The sequence below is a fragment of the Rhincodon typus genome, chromosome 1, assembly GCF_021869965.1.
Source record: "Rhincodon typus isolate 14 chromosome 1, sRhiTyp1.1, whole genome shotgun sequence".
In the NCBI taxonomy this organism is placed as follows: domain Eukaryota; kingdom Metazoa; phylum Chordata; class Chondrichthyes; order Orectolobiformes; family Rhincodontidae; genus Rhincodon; species Rhincodon typus.
The window spans coordinates 130,771,275-130,786,022 of NC_063332.1; positions in this window are offsets into that span (position 1 = coordinate 130,771,275).

Here is a 14,748-nt window from a genome sequence, read left to right on the forward strand (position 1 = left end):
CCAGCTCCACACCTTGTTATCTCAGACTCCAGCTCCACACCTTGTTATATCAGACTCCAGCATCGGCAGTTCTTACTATCTCTAGGTGAAAGATTAGCTGGCTGGTAAAAAAGAAAGAGTGCGCATAAACGGATGTTTTTCAGATTGGCTTGATTTGATGAGTGAAGTCATACTGGCATATGTGCTGGGCCCTCAGCCTTTTACACTTCATGTCAATGATTTAAATGAGGGGTAATGCCACCAGGCATTGTGGCTCAGTTTGCAGCTGCCACAAGATAAGTCGGAATGTATGTCATGAAGGTGACATAACTCTAAGCCTCCTTAGACAGCACCTTCAAAACCCACAACCACTATCATCTTGAACAACAAGGATAGTTTGATACATGGAAACATCACCATCTGCAAGTTCCTCTCCAAGCCTTTCACCATCCTGACTTGGAAATCTATAACCCTCCCTTCAGTGTCACCTGATCAAAGTCTTGGAACTCTCTTCCTGATGGCAGTGTGAATCTACTCGCACCAAATGGACTGCAGTTGTTCAAGAAGGCAGCTCACCGCCACCTTCCCAAGGGCAACTAGGGATGGCCAATAAATGCTGATACAGCCAGCAATACCCACTTTCAATGAATGAATAAAGAAAAATAATAAGGATGCAGGTCAATTTAGACAGTTTGAGTTCGTTGGCAAAAAATCTGGCAGATGGAGTATAATATGGGGAAATGAAAAATTGTTCAGTTTGATGGGAAGAATAAAAAGGCAGTATTATTTAAACTGTGAGAAACTGAAAAATTCTGAGATGCAGAGGATGTAGATTTTGTATGAGTTTAAAAATTAAACTCATTGGGGAGGTGACGGCCTAGTGGTATTATCATTGGACTGTTAATCCAGAGATCCAGATAATGTTCTGGGTACTTGGGTTCAAATCCTGCCATGGCAGATGGTGGAATTTGAATCCAATAAATATCTGGAATTAAGAATCTAATGATGACCGTGAATCCATTGTCGATTGTCAGGAAAAACCCATCTGGTTCACTAATGTCCTTTTGGGAAGGAAACTGCCATCCTTACCTGGTTTGGCCTACATGTGACTTCAGATCCGTAGCAATGTAGCTGACTCTTAACTGCCCTCTGGACAATTAGGGATGGACAATAAATGCTGCCTAGCCAGTGATGCCCTCATCCCGTGAACGAATAAAGAAAAAAAAGTTATTATGCAGGTACAGCAAGTGGTTAAGGCAGCTTATGGAATGATTTCTTTTATTACAAAAGAAATTGAACAAAACATAAGATGTTATGCTTTAGTTATGCAAGACATAGTCTCATCAATATCTCAAATACTTTCCATCTCCTTGTTTAAGAAAGGATGTAAATGTTTTGGAAATGGTTCAGAGGAGGTTTACTAGATTATTACCTGGAATCATGGTTTGTCTTCTGAGGAAAGTTTGGGCAGGCAGGTACTGCTTCCAGTAGAGTTTAGAAAAGGAAGGAGTGATTTAATTGAAGTTTATAAGATCCAAAATTGCTTTCATAAGGTGGACATGGAAAAGATATTTCCTATGGTGGGTGAGGCCCAGAATTAAAGGACTCTTTTAAAATCAGGGTTTGCTGTGTTAGGACAGAATGAATCAATGGTTATTGGGGATAGACGGAAATGTGAAATTTAGAACATGAACATTATTTTAATACGTGGTGGAACAGGCTTGAAGAGCTGAATCGTTTACTTTTAATCCCAATTCATGTGGGTGTATGGATCTTGATTTGGCTAACTTGCCAATTTGGTTATCAACCTGTTTTAAGTATTTTTGACCTGATTTTGATTCTGTTCTGGTGCAAAAGTTTTTTTTAACTTTTTTTTTTACTTAATTATCAGTAGATTCCTTTCATTGTGGCAAGTGAATATCTCTCCAGCTAATGTAGGTCAAGGAAAAGACAATTTTACAATGCACTAAATTTTCATAAAACTTGCTGTTGTTTTACGACTGGAAAGTAGACAACTGCTGAGTTGGCTATCTCATGTTGTTAGTTTGGCCATTTGCAAGCCATACTTCTTTACAATGAAGAGATAATCGTCACCTGACCCCTCTTGTGAACATCCTAGTAAACTTTAGAAGGTGACAGCTGAAGATTTTGAAGGAGATTCTCTGTCCGCCTTCAGTATATTCGCTAGTTCCATACAAAGATGTTAAGTCAGTAAGAGAACGTGTACCTTCATGAAGATAGGAAAGAAACCGGAGAACATAAGGAACCTACAGTATTTATTTTAATTTACAGTTGCACTGAAACATTAAACATGACTTTCTGAAGAGTTTTCATTTCTAGCCATTAATATCTACAGACAAATTCATGGGACAATACAGCTTCATGCTTCTGTTGCAAAGCACTATATAGCTATGACCTGCACAAAATGAGTAAAAACATTTCCTTTTTTTTAAAGTTAATATAGGGATGTTATAAAACCAAAGTAGATGGTACTTTACAGGCTGTAAGGCAAACAGTTGTCCCCTTGGGTTAAGAGAAGTGGTCTTGACTGTCCAGTAATCCCCTCAGCCTTCAGCTATGGCCATATAAATTGACTCATTCTTACTTCTGTAACTGCAGTCAAGATGTTTCATATTTACAATAAAATGTAAAGCAATGTATTTTTAAAATGCGTGTTCTTAGTCCAAGCAACTCATAAACAATATTTTCTTCTAATGCAAACACATAAAAAGAAACCAAACAGAACTTTTCAGAGTTAGCACAATGTATCTGTGTCCACTGTTGCATTAAATGGAAGAATTGCTTTTACTTGAAGCAGATTTGCAATATGTTGATGTAGTAGTAACCTGTAATTCCATTAGAATTGGTGCTTCGGTTGAAATGAGCAATTGTTGAAAAGTAGCAATTGTAGCTTTTCATTCTGTATTTTTAAATCATTAGTAATGTTAGAAGAAAAATTGTTTAAGAGAAGGCTGTATTATTATCCACAGCCGGCTCACAGAAAAGAAATGGGGATTTCAGCGCACAATACTGCCAACATATCTATTTGTATTTCCTTGTGATGATGTCAGAAGTTGCCACTGGAGGCTCTTGTAATGCCTCATTTGGTGTTGATGCTAAAACTGATGCTAAAATAAATGGAACACGTACAGAAAGCCCATTTTTATCATATTGATTTTCCCAAATCCACCTTTCCTTTCTCCCTCCCTTTTCATCCCTTGCCCCACCCTCTTCCCATCCACCTGACCACTAAGCACTCCACCCTGTTCCCATCTACCCTTCCCCATCCCCACCTCTTCCTCCTTTCCAACCCACCCCTCTCCTTTCCCCTCACCTCTTCCCTGTCCTCCTTTCCTTCCCTTATTTCCTCCCACTTTTCTCCCCATCCCCCTTCCATTCTCTCTCTCTGCAGCTCCCCTGCCTCTTCTCTATCTGCTCACCTTGTTAAAATTCAACTCTTTATTTTTATGGCTCTGTAACGGATCATTGGGTGAAACCTGTGAGCTCTCAAAGTTTTTATTTTTATCACAGCTCTTGTCAATTGAACTGGCAGTAAAACGTTCATTTGTGTCAATCTGTGAATATAAAAAAAAACTTTTGCTCCTCCTATTTGGCTGTCTGGAAAGAGGCCATTCAGTGCATCAAATCTGCATTGACCCTCTGAAGACCATCTGAACTACACCTAGACCCAAAACTCCGCGTAACCTCGCATTTACAATGGCAACAGTGCTTACCACTGAGCCATCATGCCACCCAGCTAATTATCAATTAATTACAAAAGTGTGTTTCAGTGCACAAATGAGAGCACCACCTGATGGTGCAGTTTGTTATTTCACATAAGGAAAATCGCTTATGCAGTGGTTAAGTAATGAAGCCCCATGTTTGGACTCAGTCTGCATGTATTTATATTTTCTTATGTTTTCAAATAAATATTTGCCAAGTCCTGTAAATTGTGCACAGTTGGATAGGGTTTTCTTAAAATAAACTCAGAAGCCAAAATTCTGTGTGTCGTTTCTCGTTAACTATCTTAATTCCAACGTAATCATAGTCTCCCTTTTTACACTGCCACAGACACTGTTTCCATCACCTAGCTGTGAATGTTACATCTGCAGCACTGTTATACCAGCATCTTGAGCATTGTGATTAGGCTGTGTCAACTAAGCAGAACATTATTCAAGTGTATCTTAAAGGAAAGTAACATTACATTTATGGAAGGACCATTTATGGTTTATTATTTAAAGCAATATAACTGGAACATAGCTGAAGACTCTTTTTAAATAAGTGTGTGCAAAACAGACAGACAGAAGTTGTTTCTCTGCAGTTTACTGCAACCCATCCTTCTATTAAGTTTGCTAGCAGCATTAATAAAATGGATTGTATTCAGATGTTAGCTGTGTACAGCCTTAATATGTACCATGTGCACACTAGTTAAGCAACAGAACAATTCATCAATTTTATTTATCTTTTTGGTTAATGGGACAATTGACTACACGTTTCACCCTTAGGCTACAACACATAAATTTAAAATGCTGTGATTAACACTAAAAATCTGGGATTCATTGCTCTGGCTTACAGATTCATTTGACTCTTGTACTGTGTTAAATTGTACATAAAGTGATTTGTTATATCACATCTAAATCATTGCTTTATTTTAAATAATCTTTTTAATTGTTTCTTTTGTCATCCACAAATATTAAAAGCAGACAGTCTACCAGTGCACAATAATTGAAGAAGAAAAAAAATCAGATCCTAATGTAACACTTTGTTATACTATTATTTCTTTTAAGGGTGTATGTGTATTCCTAGTGGGATTTTTTAATCTCATTATCATTTCTCCTCCTTCCTTACATTTTCTCCAATTGTAACGGGTTACTAAACATATATCTTCTGTCAGCTGGGACAGCAAGATTTTTCCTGTCGTCAGTATGGTCATGCTGAGCTGTAATAAAGTATGAACTTAAGTGGAATAAGTCAGCCCATCTTTCCATCTGATTGCTACTCCTCACTTCAGATATTTCTCTGTCCACTGGTCTAATTGTGACTTGAAGATACTGCCCAATCTGGGGCAAGCGAGTGAGTATGATGAGCAGAACTGAGATTCAAATACTTCAACTTGTCATTGTGTTTCATTTCTACAGTTCTTGTATTTCCCCAGGTTTGAATACAGTGGTAATTTTTATAGATTCATAAAATCTATATAGGCTTGTGTTTCATGCTGTTGCATTAAGCTACAAAATGAACTTTGCCCCATTAAAGTTTTTGTGCCAAAGTAAGCACATTGAACATTTGTGTCATTAGGGAGGGAGGAAGTGAGCAGTTGTAGCTTTTCTGTCATTTCTTTAACTGGTTTCTGTTACATTGTAGGATAGCTGACACACTGCAGGGTGTTTCCTGTGGAGTGGGGGAGCATACACCCGGGCTTTTGTATGATGGAAGTAAAGATCTAGGAGATAAAGCTCCTGCTTTTACTAGTTAACCTGAGTATTAAGCAGGAAAACCTGCTGTGCGCTTATTCTTTTCCTACCAAAGTTTGTGAAGACAGAAAGTTTGTCCCCATTTCCTGGTAGTTGCCTGTTGTATATTTTATCAACTAATAAAAATCAGGAGCAGAATATATCAAAACAAAATAAGTTTTTAAAGTTGCTGAATTTAGAAGAGAACTCAGGTTTCAGACTAATTTTCATGTCTCATTTGGCCTGGATGGCTGCAGTTCTGAATTCATTTATCACACACATTAAATCAAGATTTTGTTTTTCCGTACAATACTAATCTCATTCTACTACACATTGATTTTTATTAAAGCTGCAAATGCCCAGAACTTAAAGCACCATCATTTTTTAAAAATATGTCCTGTCAGAACTTAGGATGCCCTTTAGTTGCAGGCAGAAATAACTCTAACATGTGAACTCCTGGTGCTGTGGATGCTATCCTATTTAGATTGCAGGACTAATTCCACAGTACTGACAGCAGTTGGTAAATACCTGCATGCATTCGTGCCTGCCAATTTTTGAAGATGACTGGGTAAGTGTCAAGTAGGAAACTACTGCTGACCAACATGGGCAAACTGAACACATGACAAGGATGTGTTGTGCCAACAACATGCTGATGATGTTGTCTAGAGTTGGGGGTGGGTTAGCTCAGTTGGCTGGACAACTAGTTTGCAATGCAGAGTGATCCCAACAGTGTAGGTTCAATTCCCTCACCAGCTGAGGTTACCATGAAGGATTCTCTTTCTCAACCTCTCCCCTCGCTTGAGGCATGGTGACCCTCAGGTTAAACTGCCAGCAGTCTTCTCACTCTTTAATGAGAGAGCAGAGGTTGGACTATGGCAACTTTACCTTATAATGGAGTTCAAGGAAGTTACTTTGTAAAAAGGCCTTGCTCCTCCGTCTATTTGACTTCAATGGCATAATTTAATCAATCAGTTCAGATGTGGTACGGAACTCCTCTGGAGCAGGTGGTATTTGAACCTGGGCCTTCTGGTTTAGAGGTCGAGGCACTACCACTGCATGTTTATGTATAGTAAATGACCCAATTAAAGGCAATACTCTAATCTAAGTGGCTGTAAATCAATAAATACATGTGAAAGGGATCAAGTTCTTTTTGGTGACCAAGCTATAGGCTAAGTTCCTGGTGTGGCCAAATTTAAATTACTGATGCTTTTTGTATCCTAATTAATTGTAATATGATCTTGAGATCAGAAGTGCATCATTTTAAATATTTTTAGCTTACCCTCTCATGCATAAGCTGTTATATGCTCATTATCTGTAGGCCAAATATGTTTTAATAGGTACAATGCATTTGTTATTTATTAATGTTATAGTGGATGTCTTGCTTTCTAAGCAAAAATGTAACAGAAAGAAGAAAGAATTTGAATTTATATTGTGATTTTCACAACCTCAGGACGCTCAAATGCTTCACAGCCAATTCAGTACTTTTAAAGTCTAATCCCTACTGTAATGTTGGAAGAACGTTCCCACAGAGTAAGCTCCCAACAACTGCAATGGGATAATGACCAGATCTGTTTTGGTGAGGGCCTGAAAATAATATTTGGCCATGATACTAGAGAGCTCCCCTGCTCTTTAAATAATGCCCTGAAATCTTTCCCATCCAGCTGAGAGGATAGTATTGTACGAAGTGTCAATTTAGATTGTCTGCTGAAGCCTCTGGTATGGGACTTGTCTCTGAGCTAGAAGCTTATGATTTGCTACCATTAACACAATTAAGATCTGACATTTTGGCATGATGGTAAAAATGTCTTTTTCAATAAATTATTACAGCTTACTCTCAGGTAAATAAATATAACTGTTGCATGGCTGATGTTATAGCATAAGTAATAATGAAATATCAAAGAAACAAAAATGTGAAAGTCTAGGAGAATGGGACTCGGCAGTTATTCTGGAGGTATGATGGGTAAAACTTTACCTCCTGTGCTAAATTTGATTATTATCAGATACACAAGATTCTAGGCCTAGATTTTCTGATTGTGACACATCAATGTGTTGCCAGTTCTATAAAATCCATGTCTTTATTTCAGTTATCTTTCAATAAACATCACTGCCACCCAAGTTTCTATATGAACGTTATTGGGATATGAGGCCCAACTTCAAATCTATGCAAAAGGGTGGGTTTTGAACGAGTTCGGTTTTCATCCAGATACGTGTGAAGCAGTTCAAAGCATCATTTCAATTGTAAAGAATATATTGGAATTTTATTTTGGAATTATGTTTTAGAATTATTTTCAAGTCAGAAAAACATGTATGTGATTATTGAAATTTAAAGGATTGGTATAAGAATTGTATAACATGATGTGCTTAGATACAACAATTTGGCAGTTATATTTTACTCGTAAGCTGAATTGTCCATATTAAGCACATAACATGAAATTGTGCCATCACCTTTAGTGAACTTGTTGCATGTTTGCTTTTCTTCTAAAATAATTTTAAATCTTTTATTTATTAGATTTCATATTGCTTTATGTATTGGTGGCAAATTGTTGGAAAATATTTTTTCAACTGGCAAAACACATCCTCTCGTGCTACAGTAAACTGATCACATGAAATACTTTCATAAATTAAATGAACACATTGATTAATAAGGAGAAAATTTGTCTTAAAACGTTCATTTAAACAAGAATTGTTTTTTGTTTCACCCATGGGTCTTGCCCTTAAGAGTCACCATCAACGCTGTTCACATGTTACACGCTGAATTTTGATTGAGTTCATCAGGCCAAGACATGATATTGATGCCTTTTTATTATATTGAAGTTGGGAAATTCTGTTAAGAGCAAAGTTACAGAGTAGCAGCACTGATCTGCTAAACAATTTGAATATACCTATCACTACTGATGACTCAGTTTTGATATATCTAGTTGGTATTAGTCCAAGTGGTGTTGGTGAGGTTTTAGCATGTCATGTGTTTTTATTTTTTTTTATTATAACAGAATTGGTATGGGGAGTTGAAAGATTATTGTACTGTATGGGGAGTTGAAAGATTATTGTAACTTTAGCTGTTAGGATTATCACTTGCAACAATTATTTGTGTTGTAATCCAAGTCACGGTGTCTGCAAAATGAAGGAAGGCATGGTTTGTTCAGGAACTGAGTAACTGCAGCAATATCCATTAACCATATAGGCCTCCACAGGCTGTATCTTGAAATGGTGATTCCTTGTCAGTCAAGTTGTCATAAAACGATTCAATTCTTATGACTCAAACTCAATCAGTGGCTGCTCATCTCACTGTCTCAGCTGCACCCCAACACTTGGAAGTTTCTGATTGGATTTCAAAACTTTCAAAATATAAATCTAGGAGTACAATGCACCATATATTAAAAAGTTGTGTGCATTTAAGTGGTGACTTTGTGGAAGTCCATGAAAATATGCTGTATTCACATACAAATGAACATATACACATGCAAGAACTGAAACGTCTAAATAACCCTGTTTTAGCACAGTACTAACAGCTTCTGACACTGTTAAATATACAGTGTGTAATGTGTTTTTTCCTGAGTACAACTGGATAAACTGTGTACCAGCAGCAGTGAGAAAATACATGCAATTTACACAAAGTTAAGGATTAAACTAATAAACTTGAGTTTGATCGTTTACTTTAGCACTCTTCCCTGGCATACCAGATGAAACAGTATGTTAAATATTTCAGTGAAATCATACATTATGTCCATTTCTTACTGGAATACAAAGGCTTTAACTGGTTTTACATTTAGTTTCTTATCATAAGTGTATGATAATGATTTTGCCCAACATACACTCCCATTATTGCATAACCAAACTGCAAGTTCTGAAACATGTAGCTGGTGAGAAATTTGTATAGAAATATTTATATGTGACAACTCATTTTCTTTGTAAATGTTTAACTTTAAAGAAGTTTGATTTCTGGGGCTGTGTTGTACATAATTATATTGATAGGCAAAAAAAAAGTAAAAATTACCAGTGCAAATACTTCTGAGGGCAGAATTATAATTTTTGCTGGGATTTCACAATCACTTTTGTGCATTTAGTGAATGCAGGGCTTGCCATACAGTACATTTGCAAGGCTTTCCAAGTCAAATGGCCAGGAATATCAGTAAAAATAGAGATTTCTAGCCTTATTGAATCCAGCAAGTATAATTTTTGGTTTTTGATGACTGCACAAGACCTGTGAATCAGGCGGCAACAGTCCTAGCACCCCATAAAACCAACATAATAGCAGCTATTATTTAATTATTGCTTGGCCGCCTTGTTCATCTAAAACAGCCCATTATAAGTACATTTCTGTTCGGAAAGTTTTTAATTCACACAACGGCTTTCCGTAAATTACAATACATGCAACCAATCTACTCACACCTGCTTGAGCTGAGAGGTTAGCTATCCCACTCTAGTACACTATCAGCAGGGAACTGCAGAGGAAGTGGACTGGCTTCGATAATACAAGAACTTAACAGCAGGGACACAATGGAAAAGCTAAGTTTCTTGATAGAGATTTTTCATTTATAATTTATTTTTGTCCCTGTTTGGAGTATAAATTAACATGGAATTATACTGCAGAGCTGATACTAACTCAGATTGCACAGATGTTGGCTGAGTAAATTTTAAGCTTGAGTGTAGACAAAAATGTTATTAAATGCTTTCGTAAAATTCATTTCTTTTAACCTTTTTTCAGCTGCTCATTATTTGCAGAATTTTTTTTTGGATTGTCCTAACTATATTTGGATCCAATGCACAAATTGACAGTAGATAATTGGTAATGAGAGAATTTAAAGTCTAATTACAAGTGTAAAGGTGGGATAACAAACTGGAAAAAAACTTTGTATTAATCTGAGTCACTTCTAACCTTTTCACTTCGGTTCCAGTAATTCTGTTGCAGCAACATAAATAAAAAGTGGAACAAGCTGAAAGCAGACTGTAACATATTGTTGTAAGGAAAGCATTTAAAAGAGAAAAGAAACTCATTTGTGTGCTGTATGAAATGTTTAATCATGCCACTCAACAAAAACCGAAATTGCTGGAGAAATTCAGTGTGTCTGGCAACATCTGTGGAGAGAAAACAGAGTAAATAATGTTTCAGTTCTGAGTTTCTCCTGCAATTTCTGCTTTTGTTTCAGATCTTCAACATCTGCAATTCTTTGTTGTGTCTTATAATAAATGCTGCAATATTCACTAATGTCATTTTTATTGAACTGAACAATTGCTTATTTTGTTTTTCAGATGAATATGCTGCTCCTCGGGCTATCCTGACAGGCCATGACTGTGAGATTAGCTGTGCTGCAATATGTGCAGAGCTTGGCCTTGTCATCAGTGGTTCAAAAGGTAGGTACAGGTAGAAGAGGTTTGGTATTGAAATAAATACTGCTTTATAAAGTGCAAATACTCCGTCACTTAAGACTCTTAACTTGAAACAACAATTTAAAAAATACACTGATTCATCAGGCTGTGAAGATACAGTGGGTAATATAGTCTCATAAATTCGTGGTGTAATGATGATTCATATCCAGATTCCTCCATATAGTGATCTAATGGTCTCATTTATGTTTGGAAGAACCACCTAAAGGAAAATTGGCAAGAGGCTAGAGGGAAACTTTGTAGGTGACTTACCCAAACAACACCTGTCCACCTCTTCAGTGCCAATATTAATGTAATTAGCTAAGATCTGGGAGCAGTATTATTTGAATAATGGCACAGATAGAGTGAGGCAATATCGGCAACGTAAATAGGAGGGACAAAAATGTGCATGGTTGAAATTGGAGCTAGGCCACAGTTAGGTTTTACATTTGGTTTCCAGTACTTTTGTTCTTTTTAAAGATGCAGAACTTTCAACGTACTGTCACGATAGTGACACAACGCAATCACTATATGTATATAGGAAAATAGCACATTGAAGTTGCATTATCAAATTAACTTGCATATTAACTAAATGCATTTCAGTAAATTTGTTGATTATTTTCATAAACCCACTCTTAACATGTACAAATCTGCGATCTGCTGTGGTTATGATGTTTAGGTTCTTTCCTCAGATGGCAAATTCTAATCTGACTGATACAGTTGTGAGAAGGTGCCAAGTGTCACTGAAACAGTGACACAATTTGGCAATTAAAGGGTGGAAACAAAAAATTCAGACTTTATTACTAGAGGATTGAATAAAAAGATTAATTTGATATGAAAATTTGGTTTGACCACGCTTGAGTAACTCTGCCATTCTGATCTCTCTATTACAAAACTGGAGCACTGCAGAAAGTGCAGAGAGATTTACAAGGATGTTTTTAAAATTGAAGCAATGTAGAACTACAAAGAACAAAAAGCCTGTTGGAGCTGTTTCCTCTGGAAAAAAAAATCTTAGAATGCAAGCCTGTTAGGTATCTTCAAAATTATGAAAATATTGACTCAGGTGATATGGAGAGAGTGTTTCACTTGTAGTTGAGTTATAGAATCTTGAAGCACAAATTGAGGCCATCAAGCTAATCCTGCTTCCAACTGTTTGCTTCCACTTCCACTCAAACTTTCTTGCTGTTGCTCCAGTGCCTTGCAACTTGCATCTCTGGTAGAGAAAGTGAATGTTTAAGGTCATGGACAGGTGTCACTCAAGCAGGGTTCCCCACATTCCAATGACACTTCAATTTAAAAGTTTCTCATGGATTCTGTTTTGACTTTATTAGTGACAATCTTGCATGATGGCCCCTAGTTCTGGTATCTTACAATAGGAAATGTTTTCCTGACAACTCCTTGATGACTTTCTGTAAGGTCATCTCTCAGCCTTCTCTTTTCCAGAAAACAGAGCCCCAACATTTTCAAGCTTTCTAATATATCCATTTAATTCCAGTGGCATCCCTGATGATTTTTGTGTACCGTCTCCGCTGTCTCTATATCATTTCTTTATTTTTATTTTTAGTCATTATTTCTAGTGTTTTATGTATTGATAACCTAGATCTCTTTGCTATTTGCATGACTCAGAACTTTTATGTCAAAACAGTCAGTGTCCTCCTTGCTGTTTCTAGGAAAATGTAGCACCTCACTCTTATTTATATTGAAATTGATTTGCTAATTATACACACTTTGCAATATTATTTATGGCATGTATTTTGTTAGGTTTTCCTCATTATGCTCCTCAATTTGCTGTTGTCCAAAAATTTTGAATTTGTACTTCTGATTCTGTCTTCCAAATGGTTTGTAAATCATGAAAAACAGGGATCCCAGCACTGATCCTCACAGACTGACACTTATCACCTTTTCCTTGGTTTTACATTTCCATACAGACCAGAGTTTCATCCTCTCAAAACATCCTTTTTTTAATCTCCTCTAATTTTATATTCTCTCCACTGTACACTGAGACAATGTAAATATTTAAAATATCTGTGATTTCGCTGTCATTACCTTTTTAAGTTAATCATTTTGCATTTCTTAGTGCCCTACCTAATGTGTTTGTTGAATACTTTGCTCTTCATTATTCTTGGATAATTTATTTTTCATTGTAGTTCTCTTACAGTTTGTTACAATTCTCCTCACTGTTAACATCTCCAAATGTTGTCTTATCTGCAAATTTTGCTGTTTGAGTCCAGAGCATTGGCTATACGCATAAGGTAGTCATTAACAGATCAGATAAAGAATTTAAAAGAAATATCTTTGTGCTCAGAGTTGAGAATATGGGACTCTGAACATTAATCTATTTAAGATGACTCTTGTTGGACATATGACGGAGAAGGAATAGTGGATTACTGGGGTGGGATAGTGTTGGCACAGGATAGGTGAGATCATTGGAGTGGCTTAAAAGCACTGGCATAAACCATTTAAACTGTTTCCTGTTGATTCTATGCAATTCTACATAGCCTAGCCAAATAGGAAGAACAATTTGGAGGACAAGTCCACTGTGAATTGCTGAGAGGGTCGGTAAATAGCATAATTGGTAGAGTTGTGAGAGCTGATCCCTTGGCTCTTCTCTTAGCCTGGTGTGTGTGCTACAGCAGGAAAATTAAAATAATTTTGCACGAGGTGACGATCAAAGCACTTGAATAAAAAGCCAGTAGAATGTCAAAATAGGTAACACTGGGATGTCAGTTAACACAAAAGATTTAAATAATTTTGGTCCTGTTTTATGTCATTGTGCAAAAAAAGAGAATAGTTACTTGGTCTGAATGGCCCAGCTCACACTTCTGCATATACTAAATCTGTGTGCTGTTTGTGATTTCCTGTGAGAACAGAAACCTATTTTTAATGAACTCTACCGACTGCTGATTTGCTGCAAAAAATTTTATTACCTTTTCCCAAAGGCTTTAAAAAATTTTGCAATAAAAGAATTACCAGATGCCTTGACCCAAACAAAACTCTAATTAATTGTTTCCATAGCAGCCAGTATTGTAGTGATGTTTTCAAAACTGTCATTATGACTCAAAAGGATGAACATTGGATCTAGCTTGTGAGATTCAATCTGTGATATGCAGAATATGCTAACAGTTGACTTTAGCTATAAAGTGACCTATGTCTGAAAGTGCAGCTTTCCTGCACATGGTGTTTACAATGATATTTGCTATGTAACTGTATAAAAAGCTGAAATGGTAACTAAATTACAATGTATGGATTTTTTCTGAGATGACAGTGATTGAGAGGACTTTGCTTGGATTGGAATAGAAAATAACAAACTGTGCAATATCATTCTAGTTGAATCTTGGGGACCAAAGAAAAGAAAGTGGGGAATTTTAACCCAGACTGAAGGATTTATTGAAAAGGGTTCATTATCTTTTCTCAAAAATATCACTGAAATGCTTTTCTTTTTTTCATGATTGACAGAGGGTCCATGCCTAATCCATACAATGAATGGGGACCTTCTGAAGGCTCTTGAGAGTCCTGAAAACTACTTGCATCCTCGATTAATCCAATTGTCCACTGAAGGCCACTGCATTATTTACTATGAAAAGGGCCAATTTTGTGTCTTCAGTGTGAATGGAAAGCTGCTGACCAAGATGGAGACTGAGGATTCTGTGAAGGTAAGTAATGTCTTTTGCTTGGAAAAAATGAATAATTAAATCCCCCACTCAGAGATTCTTTACCCTCGCTTGCCTCAGTGTTTTCTTTAAGCATTGTGTAACATGGCTGAATATTAATAGATGAATTGACTGTTGGGGTGATATTTAGTTTCCTTGACCATGTTTCACCACTTTCCCCACCATCCCTATCCACCATGGATCTCTGGTAAATCTACCTTGTGAATTGGACAGGACATATCCGGGAATGGTGATAAAGGAATCCAAGATGTCTGACATACAGCTATTTCAGGTCAGAGTGA